The sequence below is a fragment of the Lichenostomus cassidix genome, chromosome 4 (genome assembly GCF_008360975.1).
Source record: "Lichenostomus cassidix isolate B80296 chromosome 4, HeHo_3.0, whole genome shotgun sequence".
Taxonomy (NCBI): domain Eukaryota; kingdom Metazoa; phylum Chordata; class Aves; order Passeriformes; family Meliphagidae; genus Lichenostomus; species Lichenostomus cassidix.
Window position 1 is genome coordinate 71206780 of NC_139484.1, and position 22623 is coordinate 71229402.

The 22623-nt window shown below is 42.1% G+C and overlaps 1 protein-coding gene and 1 long non-coding RNA gene across 4 annotated transcripts in view; one reads left to right on the forward strand and one right to left on the reverse strand.

Moving 5' to 3' along the window:
* Nucleotides 1-22623, forward strand: part of C1QTNF7 (C1q and TNF related 7) — a 50818-nt gene that overhangs the window by 12382 nt on the left and 15813 nt on the right. Inside the window, exon 1 of one of the 3 annotated variants that reach the window (XM_085059844.1) lies at nt 2380-2909. The exons of 1 other annotated variant lie outside the window; for it this stretch is intronic. The gene's annotated coding sequence lies outside the window, so the exon portion shown is untranslated. Of the gene's footprint in view, nt 1-2379; nt 2910-22623 lie in introns of those variants that run through there. One more of the 3 variants, XM_085059841.1, reaches the window with a different exon arrangement.
* LOC146438822 (uncharacterized) lies at nt 193-21615 on the reverse strand. The gene is made up of 3 exons (XR_014851943.1): nt 21524-21615; nt 3079-3258; nt 193-365 (listed from the first exon to the last, which is right to left on the reverse strand). It is a non-coding gene; the product is annotated as an uncharacterized LOC146438822 (long non-coding RNA).

Genomic DNA, 22623 nt, shown 5'->3' on the forward strand with positions numbered 1-22623 from the left:
TCTCAGAGATAACCACAGTGCCATGCCAGCAGAGCAGCACTCCCAGCCTGCAGACAGCACAGCCCAACCAATCTCTTGGGTGGGAAGATAAATGAGAAACATAAGACATTAATTTATAAAGAAGGATCTGCACTTCCTCTGGGAGGGGGGGGGAAGAAAGAGAAAATATCCTTACATTTTTTGTGTGGTTGATCATGACAGACTTCTCCCTACAAGTCTCGTACTCTTCTGTCTTCTACCTCTCTACTCTCCTATCTGTCTTACAGCTCATGGGGCCTGGCCAAGCCTCCATGTTCACATTCCCAATTGCAGCTGTAACTGCGACCCTTTCGTTGGGAACAGTTTTCTTAACTCTGTATAAACATCTGTGAATGCATACACAATAACATCCAGTAAAGCAGATGACATTTGCAGTGACCAGCTGCCTCCAGTCATCAGACAAGATTGCACGTGGCCACAGCAGAATGAAGCACCCAGAGGCTCGCAGTGCTTCCACAGTTGTGGTGTGGCTGAAATAGGCTGGGGATAAATAACATCATCCATGCCTGGGGGCTGCGAGTGCAGTGCCCAATGGCTTGTTGTTTCCTTAGTCAAAAGCCAAATCCCTGGGGCAGGAACCAAGTCATGTCTGGGAGTAATTGATTGGCCCTCAAATTAGTACTGTGGTTTAGATGTCCCTACTGAAATCAACTCAGTTCAGCCCTCAGAAGTTAGGTACATATTCTGCTTGTCCCAAAACACTTCACAGAGCTGCAGGTCGTAGGTCCCAGGCAGCTCTTGAAGTTAGCCTGTTGTAGTTAGGGACAGAAAGCTGGACAGGATCCCTATACATCCCACTGGCAGGACTGCTGCCTGCAGGCTGGGCGTGTGTGAGCACTCTCTGTGCCAAGCCTTGCTCCTACACGCCAGGGCACAAGGTCTCCAGCATCACAAAACAAGATGAAAAGGCAAAAATACCAGCTCTTTTCTGAAAATAGAAGGGATGAACTGGGAGAGAGGGAGAAAACGCATTCTCACCTCAGCGTGGCCAGGCTGGGCAGTTCTGCACCCACCCATGGAAATGAGTCCTAGGTATGAGACTTGAGCCCACTGCAGAGAAAAGGTGTTCTGGTATCTTAAGAACAACACTTGCTCTCTCACTAGTTTTAATGCAATAGCTTTCAAACATGTATTTTAATTTTTAAAAAAGGCAAATGATTTGAAATTCAAGATGTATGGTTTGATAGTGCCTCATATTTTAAAACTGTTAGTAGGGAAAGGGAAAGTGAAAACAGCACTGGAGAGCTGAAAGAGTAAAAATTAATTTATTGCGGACTTAAGGTTTTGGTATTTGACAAAGGATATGGAAACTAAATTGAAACTGAGGTCTCTCTCTTTCAACACAATATATCACTGCTACTATTCAGCTACAATGGGGAAAGACACTTTAATTACTAATAAACAACTTTGAAGCTGTACTTGTGTTTTAGTGTCTTAATAAAGCTGTAAAAACAAAAAAAGAAGCAACAATAAAAGCTGAACCCAAGTCTTAAGGTTCAAGAAAAACATTGATAACACATAAAAATGTGTGGGGAATTTTTTCAAGTCCATTGTTCACACAAGGGAATTACAAAAGAGATCATTTTATCATTCTTCATTAAAACCTATTATTTCCTTAAGGTAGAAATGCTTGTTAAAAGTTTTGAGGGCTTTCTTGTTTGTTTCTTTTATCTTTACATTTCATAAAGCCAGGAAAATTACATTTACAATATTTTAAAGTTTGATTCTAGCTTGTTTCTCTTTTTCCCTCTTTTGCAACTCAATACAATGGAATGAATGAGGACTTTGATTTCCTTTCTTATCTTTGTTACTCCTTTAATATGGATTATTTTCATCTTCTCCATAAAACCTCTGTCCTTATCGCCTGAGAATTATATGACTATGTTTAAACTATTGTCTTTATTCTTGAAGATATAATTTTAAAATGGAGCAGACAATTTTTTTTCCTGAACCCTTGCATTTACCTATTTTAAGCTACAATATCTTTCGGCTTGTCTTCTTTGTCTCACTACTTTTCTCCTGAGGACTAGTTCCAAAAGCTATGCTTGCTTTTATGAAGTTTAGTAAGTTTAAGTAGACAAAAGGGAAGAAAGAGAGGAAAAAAAGTAGTAAACAGATCTTCTGAAGGGGAAAAAAAAAAAATCTGTAAAACACTCATTTTGCTTGCAGGCGATTCATTACATTTATGATGTCAAAAATGCTAAACTTCAGTCTGGGTTAAATTTCCTGGCTGGGATACAGAAAGATTCTCAGAAAACAGAGGTTTGAAATAGAAAGCCAGCAGTAACATCATCTGGAACACAAGGAACCTCAGCAGAGGGGACAGGGCTTGAGAGTGCTGCCACTTGGGAGCCATGAACTGAAATAGAGAAGCCTGTCCTCTTTGTTTTATTTTTAAAATATGTGAACATATTAAAAGCTGAAAACAAGCCTTGTGTTTTGACTGTGCTGTGGCTGTGCCAGCAGCACTGTTCACATGCCCTCCCGGTGCAGAGCACACATGCCACAGCTCCTGCGCTCCCGTCGCTCGCTCTTATGTTACTGCTCAAGTATGCATTCAGAAAAGAGCCAGCAGATACAGTAGATTTATTCTGGTTGTTGAGGTCAAGGACTCCTTTTTTTTTTGGATTCAGCGGAGAGGGAACTCTTTCCTCATAGCACCAGACAGGCTTTCTTCTTTGCAGTCTACTGTCAGTGTGCACCGCAGATAAAGAAACATCTGAGAGCATTTTTAAAGGATTTATCAATCCAAAGCACCGGTGAGTTATGTGCTGTCTCCAGTGTCAGAGTTAGGAGGCTTTCAACAAGGCACAATATCTGCACAAAGTGCAAGCCAGAGGCTCCAGCTGCAGCAACCTCTTGCAAACCATGTAAGTAAAGGGCTTTATTTCGCTGAAGCAAACTTTGTGCATTCTCTTGCCTCGTAAAAACTCTCAGATAATCTAAACTTGAGATGAATTTCCTAATACTAGCATCATTGCTATCCTGCTGTCCCTTTGAATAATGCATGTATGTCAGCACAATAAATAAATATCTTACCTTGTTTTGCTTGTAAGTCTTGTAAAGAGCAGGATCTGTAGTGCCTCAAGCAGGTTCTGTTTGCTTTCCTGATCGCTGACCATTTCTGTTCTCTGTCTGTGGTCGGCACAGAGACCTTTCTGATTTCTCTGATTTCTTTGATTTCAAGGACAATGAGAAGCTGGCAGGGAAATGCAAAGACTGTGCAAAGGAAAACAAAGAGCAGAAAAGTTATTTATAAAGTGGTGTCAGTGAACCCAAAATTGGTGTGTAACCCCCATGTTGAACTTGTAGTCTTGTGGGATTTTATATGTTTTATAGTGAGCTTTAAGGAGTCACAGATTATGTGACTAAGAGGGACATTAAATAACAGAAGAAATATTTTGATTGCTTTATAAAATGTTTCCTTATGTTCATGCTCATATTTAAATTTATCGCTTTCTGTATGGTTATTTGGAGATTATCACAGGGTTGGATCACCTTTTCTCTGAGCTTTAAAGTGTAATTTAAAGTGATTAAATATTTCCTTGTTCTCTATGTAGTTCATATACTTCTTGGCATTAACAGGCCTGGTACAGAGGTGTTGAAATGGTATATTTCTCTTCTTGTCTGTGAAGTCTTCCCTGCCATTTTGACTGCTGCCAATTGTGGCTAGCACAGGTCTTTCCCATGAGAAATCCTTTTGTGTTTTATAAATAAAGTTTGGATGATATTAAAAACAGTGTCCCAAGACTTAGACGGTGCACACCTGGCCAGTCAGGCCTAGGGGGAGGTTTCTGACTAACCAATCTGGGTGACTTTTGAAAACTCTATATATATGATGAAATCAAAACAATAAAAGCCTTTTCCTTCTTGCCACTGAGAACTAGATTCTTCTCTCTGCTAGCAGCTTGACAGCGACAGCCAATATATAGATATAATGACAAATAAATGGAAGCTATATTAGATTCACTGATCACGTACAGGTGGTACTACCCTGAGACAGAAATTTCATGCACTCAGCGTTCTTAGTGTCTTCCTGTTCAGAGAGTCTCTAGTCCCCTTGCATTACTTATTCAAGAAGCATCTGATCCCTATGGCTTTGCACATTCTATTTGGCTCCCACTTTTTCCCAGTTCCCAGCAACTCTTAAAAGGCCTTTTCCTCCAGGGCCACATGTCTGAAAGGTGCAAACCCTGCCCTCCAACCCTCACAGTGCAACCCCTGCACTCCAACCCTGTCACAAGTACCCAGCCCAGCTTTATTAACTGCAGATAATGCCACCACAATCACCTCTTGCATCGGGAGCTCAGAGGAACACAGACGCTGCCCTAAATGCCTTACTACCTCTCCCAGCCCTCCTCTTGCCCTTCATTTCCATGGCAATGCAAGATATGCATGGGGAGAGGGGCACTGTCCATTAGGGAGATGTCCATGATCCATCAAAGGCCACGGGAAGCTCTCCCTGACATCAGCCATGCAGTCAGACCTGGGTGCCAAAGCAGCAAGGAAATTAATAGACCTGCAGGGCTGGGAGATGGAGTGTGCTGCTTCCAGCAGATGCTGGGGAGTCTCCTCCCTGAGTGAGGATGGGGAAGGGCTCTGTATAAAGAGGTTTGCAGGGCAATAAGGATCACATCTTGAAGGTGCATTGGCAGGAGCAAGTCAGAGGTGAACAGGGCAGGTGTGAAAGTCAGACTCCTTTGAGGATGGAGGAAGAAAATGCTGCTTTTCAAGAGTGTTTGGAGAGGGACAAAAAGTTTAATTTTCAGCACAGAGATGGGTAGTTTTGTTTGCAATACAAAGCTCTCTTACACCTAGCTGGTGCAACCACACTCCAGGGAGAAAACAGCAGTTTATTACAGTTTTTGAATCCATGTATATTCATATGTTCTCTTGGCAAATGCATCTTTTGAGTTCTAAAGCTTTCTGAACCTTTCATATAGTCCTTTGCTTTGAAGCAACAGATGTCTGTGATAAGCAGATGGTTATGGCTTTGAATCTGAACATCTTTAAATGCTTTGTTGCATATATTTTATGGTGAGGAATGCACTCTGTCTTACTATGCAGAACTGATGCACTAAATGAAAAGTATCCATGTCTGGATGCTTGATGTCACTTCCTAGCTCACAAACCAATAAACCACATGTTTTCAGGATTATTTGTTATGAGATATTTTCATCTCATTATTCAGCTTGTTTTCAAGTTTGAAACCAACTGTGAAATGCTCTAATCTGATGTGAGCTTAAAGAGAGCAAGCAACAAAAAGAGCCAAAGGAGCTGGCCCAGAAATCTTCCTCTGGCACAATTTCCCAGAGGAAATAATGCAGTGCCTATGAAAACAACTGAGCAAAATCTTTTGATCTTTCTTACTCTAAACTTTCATTTTCAGGAGGTACAGCTATGAAATTTGATGAGTGGAGAATCTAAGAACATAAGACCTTAAATCAGGAATAAATTTGGGAACACAAATGGAAAGAATAGATCTGAAATAAGAAAATAACTCTTGCTTTCTTTCAAAGAAAAGAAATCATAAAAACAGATTTCATCCAAATGTTTTGCTATTGTATATTAATTTACTGCCTTAAAGAAAGTTTTCTCCCTCTCTGCCTGATTTTCAGTCTTGAAGAGTTTGTTTTTTAAAGAAATCACTTGAGACAACGTGTGACATGCAAACTGTTTAAACTTTACTTAGTTGATCTTAAGAATGGATTATTGCACAAATGGTCAAAGGCTTTATTAGTTATAATGACATAAGAGATGTTATCCCATGGACTCAGTGCTTGCACAAGGCACCAGCCTGACTTGAAAGAAGAGGAATACGTCATTTCAACCAAGCTTTGGAGCTTTTGCCTCCATTTTTGAGAAGGAATGGGGCTGTTGAAGGGTTCATGGTGCTGAAGAGGTGCCAGATCATCTCAGTGGTGATGCAGGACATGCTCTTTCCCTCTCCTTTTCCCTCTTTCTCCAACCCTTGTTGAAACCTTTTCCTTTCTCACTTCTTCAGAATACAGTATCTGCTAATGCCAGGCTCTCCCAGAATGCAGGTTTTCCTCAAATCAGCCTCTCCTTACTCCACAGCACCATTATGGCTGCTCAGCCTTTCTGGAGTAGAGAAGGCTTGGGAGAGGTAAGGGGCCTGATGGGGACAGGATGCCCAGGACAGCTGGTGAACAAACCTGTCCACCTCTTGGGATTTCAGTGGCTAATCCCTATCCCTGCAGGTGCAGGCAAAGTTGCTCACATATAAGCAAAGCATGAAGGTTTATGACCCTTGAAATCTGATGGCCAAGTCTAGGGGATGCTTTAATTACTGCCTTGCATTTAATTACTGCCTAATGCTATGCACTTCTTGGTGGTTTCCACACCCAGACATCTTCTGGGACTGGTTATTACCCAAAACAGTAAACTGACAAATCCAGTGGCTTGACAAAAGAGAGCATTTCCCCCAGTTACACTTTGAAAATTTTAAGATTTCTTCTGTATCCAATACTTAGAGTAAAAAAGAAAAAAAAAAAACAAAAAAAAAAAAAGGAAAATTATCGAGGTGCTCTATTTTAGTATATTATTTGACAATATCAGGTTTTCAGGTTTAGAAATCTACATACAAATGAGAAGGAGTTTTGAAAACTTCTGATTGATGGACTGTCTGTCTTTCTGACAATTCTAATTATTTAAAGACTGAATATGTTCAAATACTTCCAAAACTGCAGGCAGTATTTTGCTACCTGACAACAGTGCAACTCAGAGAGTGCCTCTCCCAGATAAATCCTTGCAATATGTAGAGGTTACAATCTCATGTGTGATAGACTCAGACTTCTCTGGTGTCTGTCTCAAGACTTTTGTGTCTCTGTGAAGCCCTGCTATCCATTACTGCTCTGGTGCAACACTTCAACACATATGTACTTATTTTGCCAGATACCACCTCTCAGGCTTACAGACATGAGGAGGCAAGACTCAATGCTTACTAGGTCTGTGAAGATGCAGAAAACTGACAGTAGTTTTCCTGAATTTTGGGAATATGTGTTCATCCATGGTCACCCATAGACAAACAGGTTCTTTGTAAAGAAGGGAAAAAAACAGCTTTTAATTCTTTTTAAGGTGCTGTGTGCCTACAGCCTTCCCATAGGGTCAGAAGCAGGAAAAACCCCTCCAAACCTGCTAGAAAGCTCCCAGCCTAAGTGTTGTACAGAATAATCAGCAAAACTGACCACAAAGGACTTTTAATAGCAAAGCATGCACAGATGACCAGTGTGGAGAGCTGAGAGCAGTCACCAGTGCTGTGATGCCTGTAATGGAGAAGCTGTTGTCAGGCAAGGAAGCAGTGCAGTGACACACCAGTCTGCAGATGGAAAGCAACTCTGGAAGCTGCTCTAAGCGAGCTGCTGCAATGGGAACATGGACTTTTTGCTGTGAATCTGCTGGAACATGTACCATCATCCTTAGTTATCAACTGATATTTATTAATGCAACTTATCGTTGAGTGACTGCCCGTTTCCAAACTTCAGTGAAGTAACAAACTTGATATCTTAAATGTTGCTGAAAAGAGTGGAGAGGAAAGGGGGGAGGGGAGAGAATTCTGCTAGTGTTCATATTCCAGAGGGAATTAATTCTCTTGTATTTGTAGGCCTTCCTCTGTGGCTTTTAAGTTATTTCCTGAAATCTGCAATTACATTCATGCAAGATCTGCATCCAGCTTTTTCTAAAATAATGTTGAAGCAGACTACAAGGTAGCTAAAACAATTTTTTCTTTTCTTCCTTTTTTTTCTCCATTTTGGTTTATCAGCTGATGCTCTAGCAAGTAGTTTCTGCCTTGAGGGGCTGTGGATAGATAGTTCCCTGAGATGGCTCAGTACCTCAGCTACCTTGTCCCTTGTCCCCTTTTAAAACACTGAGAAAAATTTCAGCACTCACCACAAATTGATTTTGGAAGTTATTGGCAGCTCAGATCCTTGACAGCAGTGAATGTCTGTGGTGGAGCATGTGGGGAAATGTGACAGTGCAGGGAGTCAAAAGAAAGAATTGGGACTGTTGGAGGAACCAGATTCAGCTTCACATGGTTGCAACAAGGGCACTGCCAGCAATTCCCTGATCACTGCCTCAGTGCATGAACAACCACCCAGCTACCTGCACAGTCATCAGCATGTCCCCTGAACCTCCTCCCTCAGAGGAAAAAGGGAATGCTGAAGGATTACAACGATTCTTCAGGGTTCAAGAGAGCAACAAAACAAGTGTCTGAACCTCCCAGGTGAGCAGAATAATTCTGAGTTACAAAGCTGAAGATCTGGACAATTATGTGGCTGTTGGGTTGACCAAACCATGGCTGCTGTGTTCTGCTCCTTAAAGGAAATACTCTGTGTTCACGTCCATTCCTTGTTAAGAAAGGAAAATGTTCAGATTCTCTGTCAGACTGGCCACCAGTGTTCATAGAACAAGAGGGTAAGAATCCATATTAACTGATAATTAAGATATTTTATCATTATAATTATTGACAGACAAGAAAAAACAACTACAACTTTTGGGGATTTCTGCTTAAATGAAAGAAGTTAGAAGATGAGAGACAAAAATGAACACAGTACCTGTGGGGTTTGACAGGTGACTCAAATACAACGTTTTTTAAGAGTAACATGAACTCAACACATGAGGGAAAGATTCATCCTCACAATTGTCTTCCTGGTTGAAGAAAATTACATTTTCAGGTCAACAGCATGCAGAGATGCCTGGAAGGTGTTGCCAAAGACCTTCCCAACAGTGCATCTATGCTCTAAATATAACATTGGAAATTAGTCAGCAACAGCTTTGTCATCTTGATTTGCATGCTAATAAGATGATGTAATGACGCTCTGCAGGGATGGATCTACAGTTAGCTGACAATAAAATTTTTGGATTTTCCGAGTACTGAAATTTCAAAATTCTCTGGGGTGTATATCTCTAACTTTACACCTTGTCTCTTAAATAAAGAAATGTCCCACTGTGGCCATATGTATGACATCACCTCTTTAAGGAGAAAGGGATGTCACACGTTTCTTTCTGAAAATAGCAGGTGCAGGAACTAAGATGTGGACATTTTTTCATAGACATGAGCTATGAGAAAAGTTTACACATTATCAGCCTTCTTGTTGAGAATGAGGCTATGTTATGGTTGAGAATAAGCTGTGTTTCAGGACCTGCTGGACCATGAAACAGGGCACTAGACCTCGTTCCAGAAAAACACCAGTTCAGGGAGAAATATGAAATGCCTTCTCATTGATGAATGATGTTGTTTCCAAGACAATCTCTCTTTGAGCTACAGGGCTATTTCCAAAAGGGAAAGGATCCTGGCTCCTTTCAGACAAGGGAGGGCTGTGAAAGTCCAGAGAGGCATCTCTGCACATGGGATGGTGATGACTGGTGATCTCCCTCCTTATGGCAGATAAAGCAACATGTGGGTCTTATGACATCTTTTCCCCTCAGTGTGGCCCTTCCTCACTTTGTTTTTGGGGTTTTTTTCTCACAAAAAGACTGGAAAAAACCTTCCGCAGGATCTCATCACTGAGAAAATTTTTAGTGCAGGATTTTATAAATCATATCTTGCAATATTTACCAAAGTTATGAGCACACCTCTGCAGTCAGGGCTGTGGGCATATTTGCTCATACTGATTTCCCACTAAAGCTAGATGGTTGCCCATTGTTACAATGAGGTCTGAATTTTTTCCCTGTTGGTCTGAGCTGGTATTTTCCAGATTATGGGAGCACTTTCCCTAAACTACTAGTGTGTCACACGTTGTAGCACTGTTATGTCTTTGAGAGCTCAGTTTTCATGCAGGTGTCCAATGCTGTTCTTGAACATGATGCTCCAATGCAGACAGGATGTTTGGGTGATTTCTGCTTCAGATGGCTTTTACCATCTTTTCTTTATTGCTGCCAGGGTTTTCTCTTGCTTCCCTGGGGATGCCAGATGCATCTAATGAGTCAGTTCCAGCTTCCAAGCTGAAACAGGTCATGGACAGCAGCCATGTGTTGTCCAGATTCTTGCATGGAAGGGAATTTCCTTTTTCTCGTGCTGGACCAATTCACTCTATAAGAATTTGTTTTAGATCAAATTGGCATTGCTTTTAGCTAACTCAAACCTTTTCTAACCTTATCCTTAATTCCAAGCTTTTGTTATACACTAGAAGTGGAGAGTTGCCTTAAAAGAAAACTGGTGCCTCAGAGAGCATGCCTTGCTCCCTGCTCAAATGATAGGAAAAGAATTGTTTAAACACAAAAGTCACAGGCGGTAGAGGTGAAAAATTAGACAAAAGTCAGAGACATGCTTCTTCCCAGTGTTGCATAAGCAGATATATAATGTATAATGTACTGCAACATCACAGCAGGTCTCCCAAATTGAAAACAAAGAGGAATAAAAGACTGCCGTACCTTGGCTCTTAAATCCCTGAATGTGTTCCCTGTGTTGATTAGTTACTTTGATTTGTGCTTCCCTGCACAGCTCATTTTTCCCTTTAATAAGAGTTTGGCTTGTAAATTGTCACTTGCATTTGCACCAAACAGTGCAATTAGGCTGGAGTGATGGAATATATTACATTGTTTGTCTTCCACTATGTTTATTCCTGATGGGTTTTGTCACTGACTCTTTTTCTGAGCTGGGCTGTTAATAAACATAGGATAAATGCAATGAATAAATTTGCCTGCTTGGTATAGATCTGTGGTGGTGGCTGAGATGGGGCTATGCTGATGAGCAATGGGTTCTCAGTAGAACTACAGAAATGTCAATTCTTGCTCACTTATGAGAGGCAAACTGTGGTTTGTGAGGGGTTAAAGAAGATGTTTATGTGGGGCTTTTTTCTTCTAAAAGACATAAACTTAAAATTTAAACTGAGGTTATGATGAGTTCACAGCTGTGATGCTTTATTGCTTCTCTGAACAAATAAGTGTTTTATGGTACAGCTAGAGTGAGTACCTGTTTCCAAGCTTTTCATTGTTGGAAAGCTCCTCCATGCCCTTGAGTCAGCTGTTTCAGTTTTTGTTTTGCTTCCTGAACAAATACTTTTTTTCTTCTTCAACCATCTTGTCTCTTCAAGTAGAAGTTGTTCAAAGCCCTTTCTGTTCTGTTCTGACCCTAGGTCAGAAATGCAAAATTGATTTTAGAAAGAGAACTGGAATATTTTGGAGAAAATATATGGGATGGAGAAGAAATGCGGGTGTTTACAGGGCAGCAGAACTTGTCTTAATCCATTCACTTGCCAAAGTGGTGTTGACTGGAAAAAAATGAAAGCTGTGTCAGCTGGCCATGGAAAAGTCATGACACTCAAGGAGTTTTCCAGTGGCCTCTTAGTTTTTCCATTAGAAAGGAACATAAGAGAATCCAGCATGAAATACAACCTGGTCTGTCCTGCCGTCTTGGAAAAGTTTTAAAAGCTGCATGAGAAAAGGTGACTGTGGTTGCTCAGCAGTGGGATCTTGTTTAAAGTGAGTGTTGGTTAAAGAGCATATTCTTTAGAAGACCAGCTAAAAGCAGGTTATAGCAAACAGATTTGGTTTCTACTAACATTTCCCACTTCCTCTGAACTCTTCCATGGAGCTTATAAGCAGGAGCTGCCAGCAGTGCTGTCTTTTGTCAGTAGAATGGCTTTTCACATTTGTCAGCTGCTTAGCTCTGCTCTGAGCAACAAAAACATTGTCTCTGTCTCTGAAGGTGGTACAAGGCAATGCTTCCCTAAGTGAAAAACTAAGTGGTGAACACTGGAAGAAGAAATTGTTCTTCTGGGCTCACCTGGACCCACCAGCAGCAGGCTGGGGAGCCCAGTCCATGCCATGAGCTGGGTGAAAGAGGGTCTCAGCCATAGTGGGGAAGGGAATATTTATGGGAACAGGACTAGACAAGGAAGGGGAAGGAGAAGCAAGAGTTGTGGGAGCAATACTTCAAGAAGGCCCCAAAAGAATGGTGAGATAAGAAAGGCTGGAAAGACATAGTTCTTTTGTTAACTGAGATATAAGGAAAAGGAGGACACAGCCTGTACCCACAGCACTTGGTGCCTGGCCAGGCTGCAAGGGGTGAAAGTGTTAACCTTTCTGGAATCAATTCAGGACATTCCAGTGCTTGAATTCCAGCAGTAAAAATAAACCTTGTGCCAGGCTTGTTGCCTGTGGGGCTTATGCTCTGCTTTTTGATTCAATCATTTAGGAATGCAAAGCTCTTCTACCACGTCTGGGCTTTGACAGCATCTTTGCTTTGCCATCACCCGACTGTTGCTGACAGTGGAGCAATCCATGGTAATGAAATTCATTGCAAAAAGGTCCATGTCTGCCTGCAGCTGCTCAGTCATTCTGTAGGGCCTGATTCACCTCTGGACTGTGCTTTTCCTCCTATCTTACCCACCATACTCTTCCTAGGCACCACTGCAAGTCCACTTGTACAGCAGGGCAATGGTGAGTCTGCCCCACAGATGTCCAATTAAGGCTGTTTACTATGAAAAAAATTAATTAACAACTTGTATGTCAGATTCCTGGGTGTTTCACTGGTGGAGAGAAGGAGAGTTTAGTCATCCCCAGCCTGCTCACTTTGTATGCAGTGTCACACTAAAACACAGCAAGGTGCAAGTTGGACAGCAGCACTTGGAGGGAGACAAATGGGGGCTTGGCCAGGACAGGACTTAGATTTTGTAATTTTGAACAATAGTTCCTGCTTCTGCCACTGAAATCTTTATTTAGCCCTGTTCCTGGCCCTCAGGGGCCTCCAGCAAGAGTTTCTTCTCATTTCACATCTTTCTGTATCATGCTCCTTACTTTCAAGCTGACCATGATTAGATACTTTCATGTAATTTCCTTCATCCCCAGGCATTCCTTCCCCAGACCCACTAGTTCAATTTTTCTTAGGACACAGGATCCTTGAGGCTGGCAGTGCTTTGTAATTCTCATATTGAGATGTGGTCTACTTGGAAGGCACATGAGGAAAAACATGGTGGTTATATTTTTCCTCCAATAAACAAGTGGAGAAGATGCAGTGGGCATGATATTTTTGCATATTTATTTATGAGTAGCTCCTAGTCAAAGGAGTGCTAGAGAGAATCAAGGAACATTGGACCAATTTCTAATTTTTTACTCATTGAAAAACTGGAAATTACCATGATGTAGTCTGATGACTTACTCTGTATCTACAACAGTGCCAATGAGAACACAGTTCAGTCCACTGATTTTACATCACATCCCAGTGGGCATGGACAATCTATGCAGTGTGTTAAAACCTGTCTGAATGCTTATTAAGAGTTCAGAAATAATGGTATTTACTGAGGATTATTTAAAAATGCAATTTTTTTCTTCACTATTTCCATCCTCTCTCTTTTGGTCTTCTGGGATTTTTGCTGTATTCATTGAGCACCTTGGCCATAAAAATGGGCAGCAATTGCAAATTCTTTAGTGAACTTTGTGAAGTATTTCACACTTCACATTTTATTTGTCACAGTATTTTTCTGTCAGCTTGGACTTTCCGAGTCTTGTCTTTTTAACTCCAGAATGCATTATTGTGTTTGGAAATATTTCATACAGAATTTTGAAAGAAAAAGAATTTATAACACCCAAAAATTATGTCATGAACCAAAACTTATTTTATCTATCTCCTTTATGAAAAGGTTATTTTAGCCTGTTATAAGAAATGTTGATAATAATTATTGGATCTCTGCATTGGCCTTGTTAATACCATCCAGGATGGTATTTAAAAACTGTTAATGAAAACTGTTTCACTTAAATATCAGTTGCATAGCAATTTTTGTAGCAAGCTCAAATACAAAAATGTTCTAGGTCTATTATTAGGCTCTCTCCAATTCTACTCATGCCATTAAAGATGATTCATAAAACACTAAGCATCTGATCCAAGTCAGCTTCTGTGCTTATAGCTTGCATAAATCCTATAAACCACACCAGTGCCCATACATCACTTGATTCACATCACTGCCCCCACAGTGAGGCATTGCAAAATGTGCAATATACTTGAAGTTGATGACCCTTTCAAAAAAAAAAAAAAAAAAAAAAAAAAAAAAAAAAAAAAAAAAAAAAAAAAAGAAAAAGAGAGAGAGAGAGAAAAAGTGCCTGTGCTCTCAGTTAGGGGAGTAAAAAGCAGAAGAATTACTTTACAGCATGACTCCTCCATGGAGCTGGATGTGACAGGAGCTACACCTTGCATTGAAAATTTCCTGAGTCTTTTCCTGAGTCTTCTCCCATTTATTTTCATCTCTGTAATATGCTAATGGATTAGCTTTACACTGTAGCATGCTGCCAGAGCATTGCAACAACTGCACTCAATGCCAGATGCTAAAAAAGCTTCTTGAAATATTACTAAATAAGGTATTGTGAATGTTCTTCATGGGAAAAATAAGTCCATTCCCTAAGCAGTAAGAATAAGGGAACCTCTCAAGTCTAATAGCTCTTTATCAAGTGCTCGTACTTCTTTATGGTGCTTTTCTTCCCTTTAATTGAATTCTCCAACTCTCAATCCTGGCTTGATTTTTTTTTTTTTAACTGAGATGATCTATAATTTTCTATAGCTTTATTATTGTTTGAGATGCATCTTGATCCACTTAGAGGAGTAGCAACCTACCAAGATTTCAGTATCTAAAAAAAACCCAGTATCTGAAGGCTAGTTATTTGGAACAAAATGGTGCTGAAGGCTAAAAGTTAGTATTGTTGCTGGGTGTCTTACTATATTTTCTATATAAGGGTGTTTTTCAGGATAATAAGAGACTTTCTGCAGGTTGCCATGATGGCTAATGCCTCACACAGTCTCTGGCCAGGAGAAGAGCCCTGTACTCAGTGAACAGGAGCAAGACCTGGCTAGGAGGGAGGGCAAGCCATGGGTCCCAAAGGGTTATGAACACAATGCTAATATTTAAAGCTGGAACCCAAGATACTTTTTTCCACAGCAAGGTATTCAGCTCTGGGGATAATTAAATGGAAGCCTAATTAAACACCTGCATCAGGCTGACTCAGCCCACTCCTGAAGGGACCATGCAGTAGCCCTCAAGGCAGCACCAGCCTGGTCTGGCTCCTTGAATTCCTCCCACCACATCACCTCTGCCAAGCAGGCTCCTAGAGCAGACCCCAGAGCCTCCTCAGCACTCATGTGGTGTGTGAGCCCTGCAGAGCTGTCCTGCCTTGGGCTGGCAGGTTTTGCAGCCCACATGGGTCTGCTGGCCCTGCACAGACACAGCAGCACGTCGCTGCAGGGGATGGGGCTGCCATGGACCCCTGCTCCACAAGGGTGATGAACCACAGCCAGGGAGACCCAGGAACACCACAGGGGCACCACAAAAGTAGCAGAGCAAGGAAACAAGCAGATGAAATATCTTTTCATCTGCTGGTCCACCTGAAGGACTCCTGGATACTCCTGAGGCTGTGCAGTGCTTGCTGTCACCTGCCCACAGAATGGCTTCTGAGAGAAAACAGATAAACCACTTCTATCTAGAACATCTTCTATCTACCATGTTAGCCCTCCCACAGGCTGCCAAGATCACTTTATTTACTGTTTAAAATCTTTAATGGAAATTGAAAAATCTCCAAGATCATCACAAAATGTGCAGTGGGGACAAGCGGAAAAACTAAATTTATCACTGGAAAAACAAAGACAATACTCTTGTGAGTGGTTGAAAATCAGTTTGGCACTGCACTTACAGCACTTCAGTGTCTTCTTTTTTTTATAAAAATTGTTTTTCTCAGTTTTCTTCAAGTCAAATCAGTAATCATTTGTTTTGTTGGGTTTGTATTGGTCTGACAGTTTTCGTGTCTCTCTCATTCACAGCCTGATTCCTCAGTTTGCTAAAGGACAGCTGATAAAACTCAGTTTCAGATAAACCAAAAATTACATTTATGCCATAAATACCCTCTGTGATTATGGGAAGACACGGTCAGTCTCTTTTCATTGGCAGTGAAATCAGTGCATAAAGTGTGCTCGAATATAATTGTTCATTGTTTTCTCAGGGACATCATGCCAAATTCTCTTTTTTCAGTAATGTCCTTATCTGAACCTTTAAAACCTTTTTTTCTAAATGATGAAAAGTAGTTTCCTGTATACCCTGTAAAATCCTCTGCCTCTCCTCAGGGTATCCATATCCAGTACACTCAATAAAGAGAAAAGTAAAAGGAAATATGTCATCTCATGAGCACAGCAGTCATACTTATTGCTGTGGTGAGATTTTCCCAGTCGCTAATGATTTACTATGGAATCCTTATCCTTTTCTCTTATGTCCTAATAGTGTTCTGAAATGTCTTAGTTTATGGTCTGGACTATCAGAAGGCATTATGATCAGATTGCATATTTCAGTGGTAAAATCACCAAAGATCTTGATCCCGAGGGTGTACAAGAGATGTTACAGAATCACAGAATGGGTAAGGCTGGAAAGAGGTCCTCTAGTCCAACCCCTCTGTTTAACCAGTATTGCATCTTACAGCCTTGAGAAGGAGACTCCACGACCTCCCTAGGCAATCTGTTCCAGTGCTCAGCCAGCTGCACAGTAAAGAAGTTCTGTATAATGTTCAGGTGGAACTTCCTGGGCATCAGTTTCTGCCCCTTGCCTCTTGTCCTGTTGCTTGGCACCTCTGAGCAGAGCCCGACTCCATCCCCCTGACACCCTCCCTTCAGACACTGATAGGCATTGATGAGGTTCCCTCTCAGTCATCTCTTCTCAACGCTGAACAGGCCCAGCTCCCTCAGCCTGTCCTTGTAACAGAGATTCTCCTGTCCCTTCATCATCTTTATTTCCTTCCTCTGGAGCTGCTCCAGGAGCTCCATGTCTCTCTTGTACTGAGAAGTCTAGCACCAGCTTCTTTCACAGAGCTGGTTGCCTTTCACAGTGGCTGCAAAGCACTCCAAGTAACTAGGAGTTTTAATTAGAAATTAACAACCGAACCAGAGACTGCACCAAAGCTTCCTCCCTTCAGCTGGAGGAAAGCTGCACTGAGGGTGGGGGTCAGGTCATGCAAGTCACCATCCCTCAGCATCAGGCTGTTCCTTTGACTCAGAGAGGGCTTTGGAGAGCAGCAGTGAAGCTGTTTTCACTCAACATGAAATTCCCATTATGAACTACACTGTAAACAGAACAACAACAAAAACAAAGTTTGTCTATTTCTTTCATTGTGTTTTAAATTTCTCCATACTCTATCATCATATTGTAACTATCACTGTATCTCAGCTGGATGGTGCAGGATGGACAGATCAGGACATCTCTTCCTTGCAAGTAGCTTCTGAGAGTCATAAGTGTTCTTCTTTCCTCTCTTTGTGCTTTATGAGTATTAATTAACTCCTCTGGTACCACTACAGGGCAGGAAATCATTGCCCTCCATATGGAAATAGAGAAATGAAGCAGATTATGTGATTTGTTTAAAGCTAAAAAGAGAATTGTTATCAGCACTAGCATGAGAGCTGATGATTTTTCCTAGTGCCTGGTCCTGTAATGCAATTAACAGAGCAAACTTCCTTCCCCTCCTCTTCTGCTGGGTTACCCTCCACCTGCGAACAGCACTGACTCCAGCAGTGCTTGATATTTGAAGCTGAATTTTGCTGCTAAGATTAATTTCCACTCAACAGGAGGACTCCAACCAATACATTTTTGCATCTAAGAGAAACATTAAAATGTGCCTTTGAATTAAAGGGACATAAGAATCCCCTTTAACTGCAGCATGAGCCTGACACTTAAGTAATTTTCCAGGAACAAGCTGATGCTACAGCAGCATTTTTTGTGCCATCTAGTGGCTGCAGAAAATCAGATGCCAAGCTCTGCCCCAAGGTGCCACCCAGCACCAGTGCCACAGCAAATCCTGCTCCTGCCCTGGCAACGCCTGCCCTGCTTAGGGCTGCCTGTGCCTCTTTTCCTTTTGCTGCTCCTGTTGCTGGTGTTTCACTTGGATGGCTGTGAGCTGCTAAAGCCCTGGAAAGCTGCATTAAGAAGTGGTCTGAAAAAAGAGATAAGCAAATGGAGGTTGTCAGGAACACTCTCAGTGCACATATATGCTGTGCTTCTGCAGAGTGGGGAACACTTTCTTCACTGCTTGGAGAGTGTGGAGGAAACTGTGGAGAGTGAGATATATAATATTCTATACACAGATTATTAGTGATTTGTTTCCTGAGGAGAAGAGGACAACCAGGTGCCTTGGAGAAGGGAGCTGGCTGCTCCACTGGGCTGGCCACCTTCAGGGAGGACAAGCAATGCTCAGGGAGGACCTCAGGGATGGGGCTTAGACCTGGGGTTATTTTCAGCTATCTTGTTGATTACCTTCTCAGAAAACACAGGTAGGGATTGATTTCTGCATATAGCCATGATCTTTAAAAGCACAATCAAAAGAAATAATTCCCTTGCAAGGGCAGTAACAAAAGACTGCACAATATATGCTTAATTTAAAACTGTCTTTGAGAGTTAAGGAAAGCCAGACAGCACCATAAGCAATAGTGGCATTTTTCCTACGTTTTAGTGGAAGCAGCATTTTGTTAGGGACTTAAGTTGCTTTTAATTTAACACATTTTAACTGAGAATAGTCAGTTATTTCATGAGAGTAAATATGATAGTTCCTAATGCAGATAGAGTTTAAGATACAAAAAGCATTTTCATTTGTCACAGTTGGCCTTAGTGTTACATAGAAAGTCCAATACCATCTGCTAAAGATAGTTTTGGCCCAGTGAAGCTAAGCAGCTCACCAGATTTGGTCAACATTGTTTCATACTTTGTCTGTACACACATTAAAACATTTGGTAAAAATATAACAACTTGATGAGAAAAGCTTCCGTGTTTGGATTGGACTGCCTTTGACAAGCCTTCAGCATCCCCACGGCCCTAGCTCAAGGCAGTGCCAAGACCTTGGTAAATGAGCAGCCCAAAGACATTGAGTCCCTGCCAGTCTCCAAAACCCCTTGCCCAGAGGGCACACACCATGCCCAGCAGTGGGACAGGCTCCTACTTCCAGCCCAGCATAGGAAAGCTGCAAATAGATGGCCTCCTTCAGAGCCAGCAGTGCCAACCCAAGCTTGTTCCCTGTGTTCCCACACTGTCCCCTGGCTAGCTGGGGCTCCCCACTCCCTGACACACACCATGAACCAGAGCAACAAGAGCTCTCCTATTCCCACTGGAATAATTCTGACTGAAAGAGGCCAGGAGAAGCATTTGGAGCACTCAGCAGAGCTGACTGTGTGCCCAGAAGGCCAGCATGGGCAGGCAGGTAGTGACCTCTCCAGTCACCCCATGTCTGCACCCTATTTAAGCTGAAGAGGATCTGGGATGGCTGTGCCAGCAGAGCTGTGAGGGCAACAACCTCCAGCAGTGTGGCTTGTAATCTTCAACTGGCACAGCTCTCTACAAATAGAACATCTGTCCACAGCCTAAAGAGGTGTTTCAAAACTGATTTAATTAGACAAGCACAAGCACCCATCTGGATACTTTTAGCTCTTTGGCTCCCATTCACCTAGCAAACAATGGATAAAAATGGTTTTCACCTGCCTCACTTGCAAAGTAGTCAAAAGGAAAGGATGATGTATCAGCCACACCAGAATCCTAAACTTTGGACAAATACATGTGGTGAATTTTGATGAGAAGCTTTCTGAAGTCGCCACCCGAGCTCTCCTGTCCAAGGTGGCCACATCTGCAGAAGGGGCAGTGGGAAAATGTGTCTGCAGCCATGCAAAGCCCAGAGCCTCAGCTCCATCAGCTCATTCCAGTGGCTCCAGCAAGCTCAGGAATGGGTTACAGTGCACTATGCCTTGGTCAGTCATTTACCACATGGAAAACTTCCCTTACCTTCTGGCTCCTACATTCCTCTACACAACAGTTCTGGCTAGCAAAGAATGCAAATGATTTATGCAGTGTCAGATGGGTTAAACTGCCTATGGAAGTGGCTATTCTACAAAGGGAGCCCCAGCAGAACAGCAGCAACAAACTGAAGAGGGATAGTTACATTTTAAATCAGTACAAAGGTTTTTGCAGCAAGAGACTGATTATATCCTTAGTTTATATAACTCCTTATTCCAGCTTGGGCCAAATAAAAATAAACTGACTGATTTTAGATGAATTAAAATGTCATATAAGAATCTGGCATTCATTTAACAAATTATTTGAAGATAAACAAATGCAAGTTGTGCATAAATGTTAGAAAAACACATCATAGAGTTTAAAAGAAGAAAACAAAATCACCTATGACATCTGAAAGCACCATTGCTTTTTCAGCACTATTTGGAGGCTGCAGATAACCCAGGTCTCTAATAGATTCTTTTCTAAACTCTGAATAAAAGGCTAAAGTTTATACTAGCTTTAATGTACCTCATGCTTACTATCCTTTGCTAAATCCTTTTTAAGAAAAAAACATTGGAATTTTAACTAGTTACAGATGGTGGAGATAAATTTGGTCTTTACAAATTGTGTTTAAAATAGGATTTTCATGGAGAGGACTGTTTATATTTGCTAATATTATCCAGTCTGTCTATTTGTAAACAGGAGTCAAAGGTTTACAAGCTTTAGCCTGTGATAAAAGTAAATGAGAATGAGGGAAGACCATGAGCAATGGAATCCCTTCTTACACTGGAGTGGCTTTATCCAACAGGATAAAGACCAGACAGGCCACAGCAAGGGGCAAGCAATGAGCTGAAGGGAACAGATGCCTTCAAAAAATTTTTTGTTTTTTTCATGGAGAGAATAGCATTGGTAACTCATCAAATGGTCAAACTGGACTTCATGTGCCCTTGGCCTTTTCCTGGTATTTAGACTAGAGCAGGATGGTAAACAGGCATGTACACAGTCAGACAGAGAGACCTCAGGATTCCTGAGCTGTCTGCTGTTTCTGGGACATGGTGCAAGGTCATGGGCAGGAGGGATGCTGCACAAAGCCCCCATCTGGCCTCTCCCCACTGTGGTTTTAGCTGCCATTGCAGCTGAGAAGGCTGAGGAGCCTCAGTCATGTCCTTGGATGAGCTTGTCTATTGCCCACTCTTGGAACACAGGTATTCCTCCAGGCAAGAGCACAAACTCCCCTTCTGCTTACCCCAGGGAGACTCCCACAACCTCTTGCTACATTCTCTGGCTACATCCACTTTTCCCTCTGAGATACCCAAAGCAAGCTGAGCTACTGACCATTTGTCATCAGCAAACAGCAGCAGCATCCTGTCTATGCCACCCACTACACACAGAAGATCTTGGCTGCCCCAGCAGCTTCCAGCTCTTCGTGCTTTTGGGCCTCACTGCAGCACCCATCAACAAGGCAGAAACAGGAAGGTTTAAAATATTACGGAAAAAAGAAAGCCCACAGCTTACAGATCAAACTCCAAACCAGAACAACCTCTTTGGTTAATGGGATCCTTGTTTTTGCCAAACCCACTACCTTTGCCAATAGTCAAGGGTGAGCCATTGCTGCCCCTCTCCACAGCCAAGAGTCTCTGGAGAGGAGGCTGTTTTGGCTGTGATTTCTTCTGTGCAAGTGGTACCACCTGCACAGCAGCTCAGTTTCTAGGGCTCAGAAGAGAGAACTCATCTTCAAAACCCACAATTGAAGGGAAGGCAGCAACAGTTCACAAGGCTTGGGACTAAGCCCTACATCCTGTGGGCTTCCAACAGGTTCCTCCTCTGTAACTGATGGCCTACTGCATCCCTGCCAAGGTCTGAAGACAGACTCCAAACAGGGAGAAGTGACAATGACATCTAGGCTCACCACAACTTCAACATTCTCAACAACAAACACTCAACTTCAGCCAGATTTCTGGCAGGAGAAGCAAGTTCCATGTCTGAGATTTCCATTTAAAGACTTTTCCCAATCATGTTTTAGCTTGGCCAGCTATAGCATCACACAGGGGAAAGACACATTCTCATTGCCACCTCCCTACCACCACGCCACTTTTTGGACAGGCGCCGTTTTCTGTCCCATATGGACATGGAGGAATATAAGTTCTGGAGGAACAGAAGTGCACCAAAGGCACTCACCTTCAGCCTCATGTCTAGCAATTAAAGCAAAAAACCCAGACTAATCCACATCCCAATAGACAGAGAAAAAAGGGGGAAAGGGTCTCCTCCCCTCATGTGGTTGGGAGCAGGACAGATTTTGGTCTTCAGGCTCCTGGTGCTGGAAGGAGAGCTCAGCAGTGTCGGGAGTCCAGCAAAGAGAGGGGAGCTCTGTGCTGGTAGGAGCAGGAGGAGAAGGAGGGGGAAAGCCACTGTGGCAGGGAATGGCAGTGTCACCACGCTGTAACCCAGCCAGCACTGTGGCTGTGAGCACATGCAGTCACAGTCACAGCGCTGTGTGCAGCTGGCTACCCGTGAGGAGCAAAGCAAGAGCCTGCACAACCTGACAGCCTGAGGTTAAAACAGAGTAACAAAAAAACTAGGTTTTGTATAATAATGAGACACATCTGTATTAAGAAATCATGTTTGTTTTGTTAAAAGTGTGCCAATGAAAGCAGTATTTTACAGAGTATTTGAAAGACTGTCCTTTGAGCTGTTTGCGACAAGCACATAGTTTATGCAGCTTTGATGAATTCAAAGGGGTTTTTTCTTCCTCTCAGAGCCACTGATATCACCTAGAAAAACATTATATATACTACTTTCCTTGGCTTTTAAGTCTAGCAGAATGACAATCGTTACAGTGGGCAGA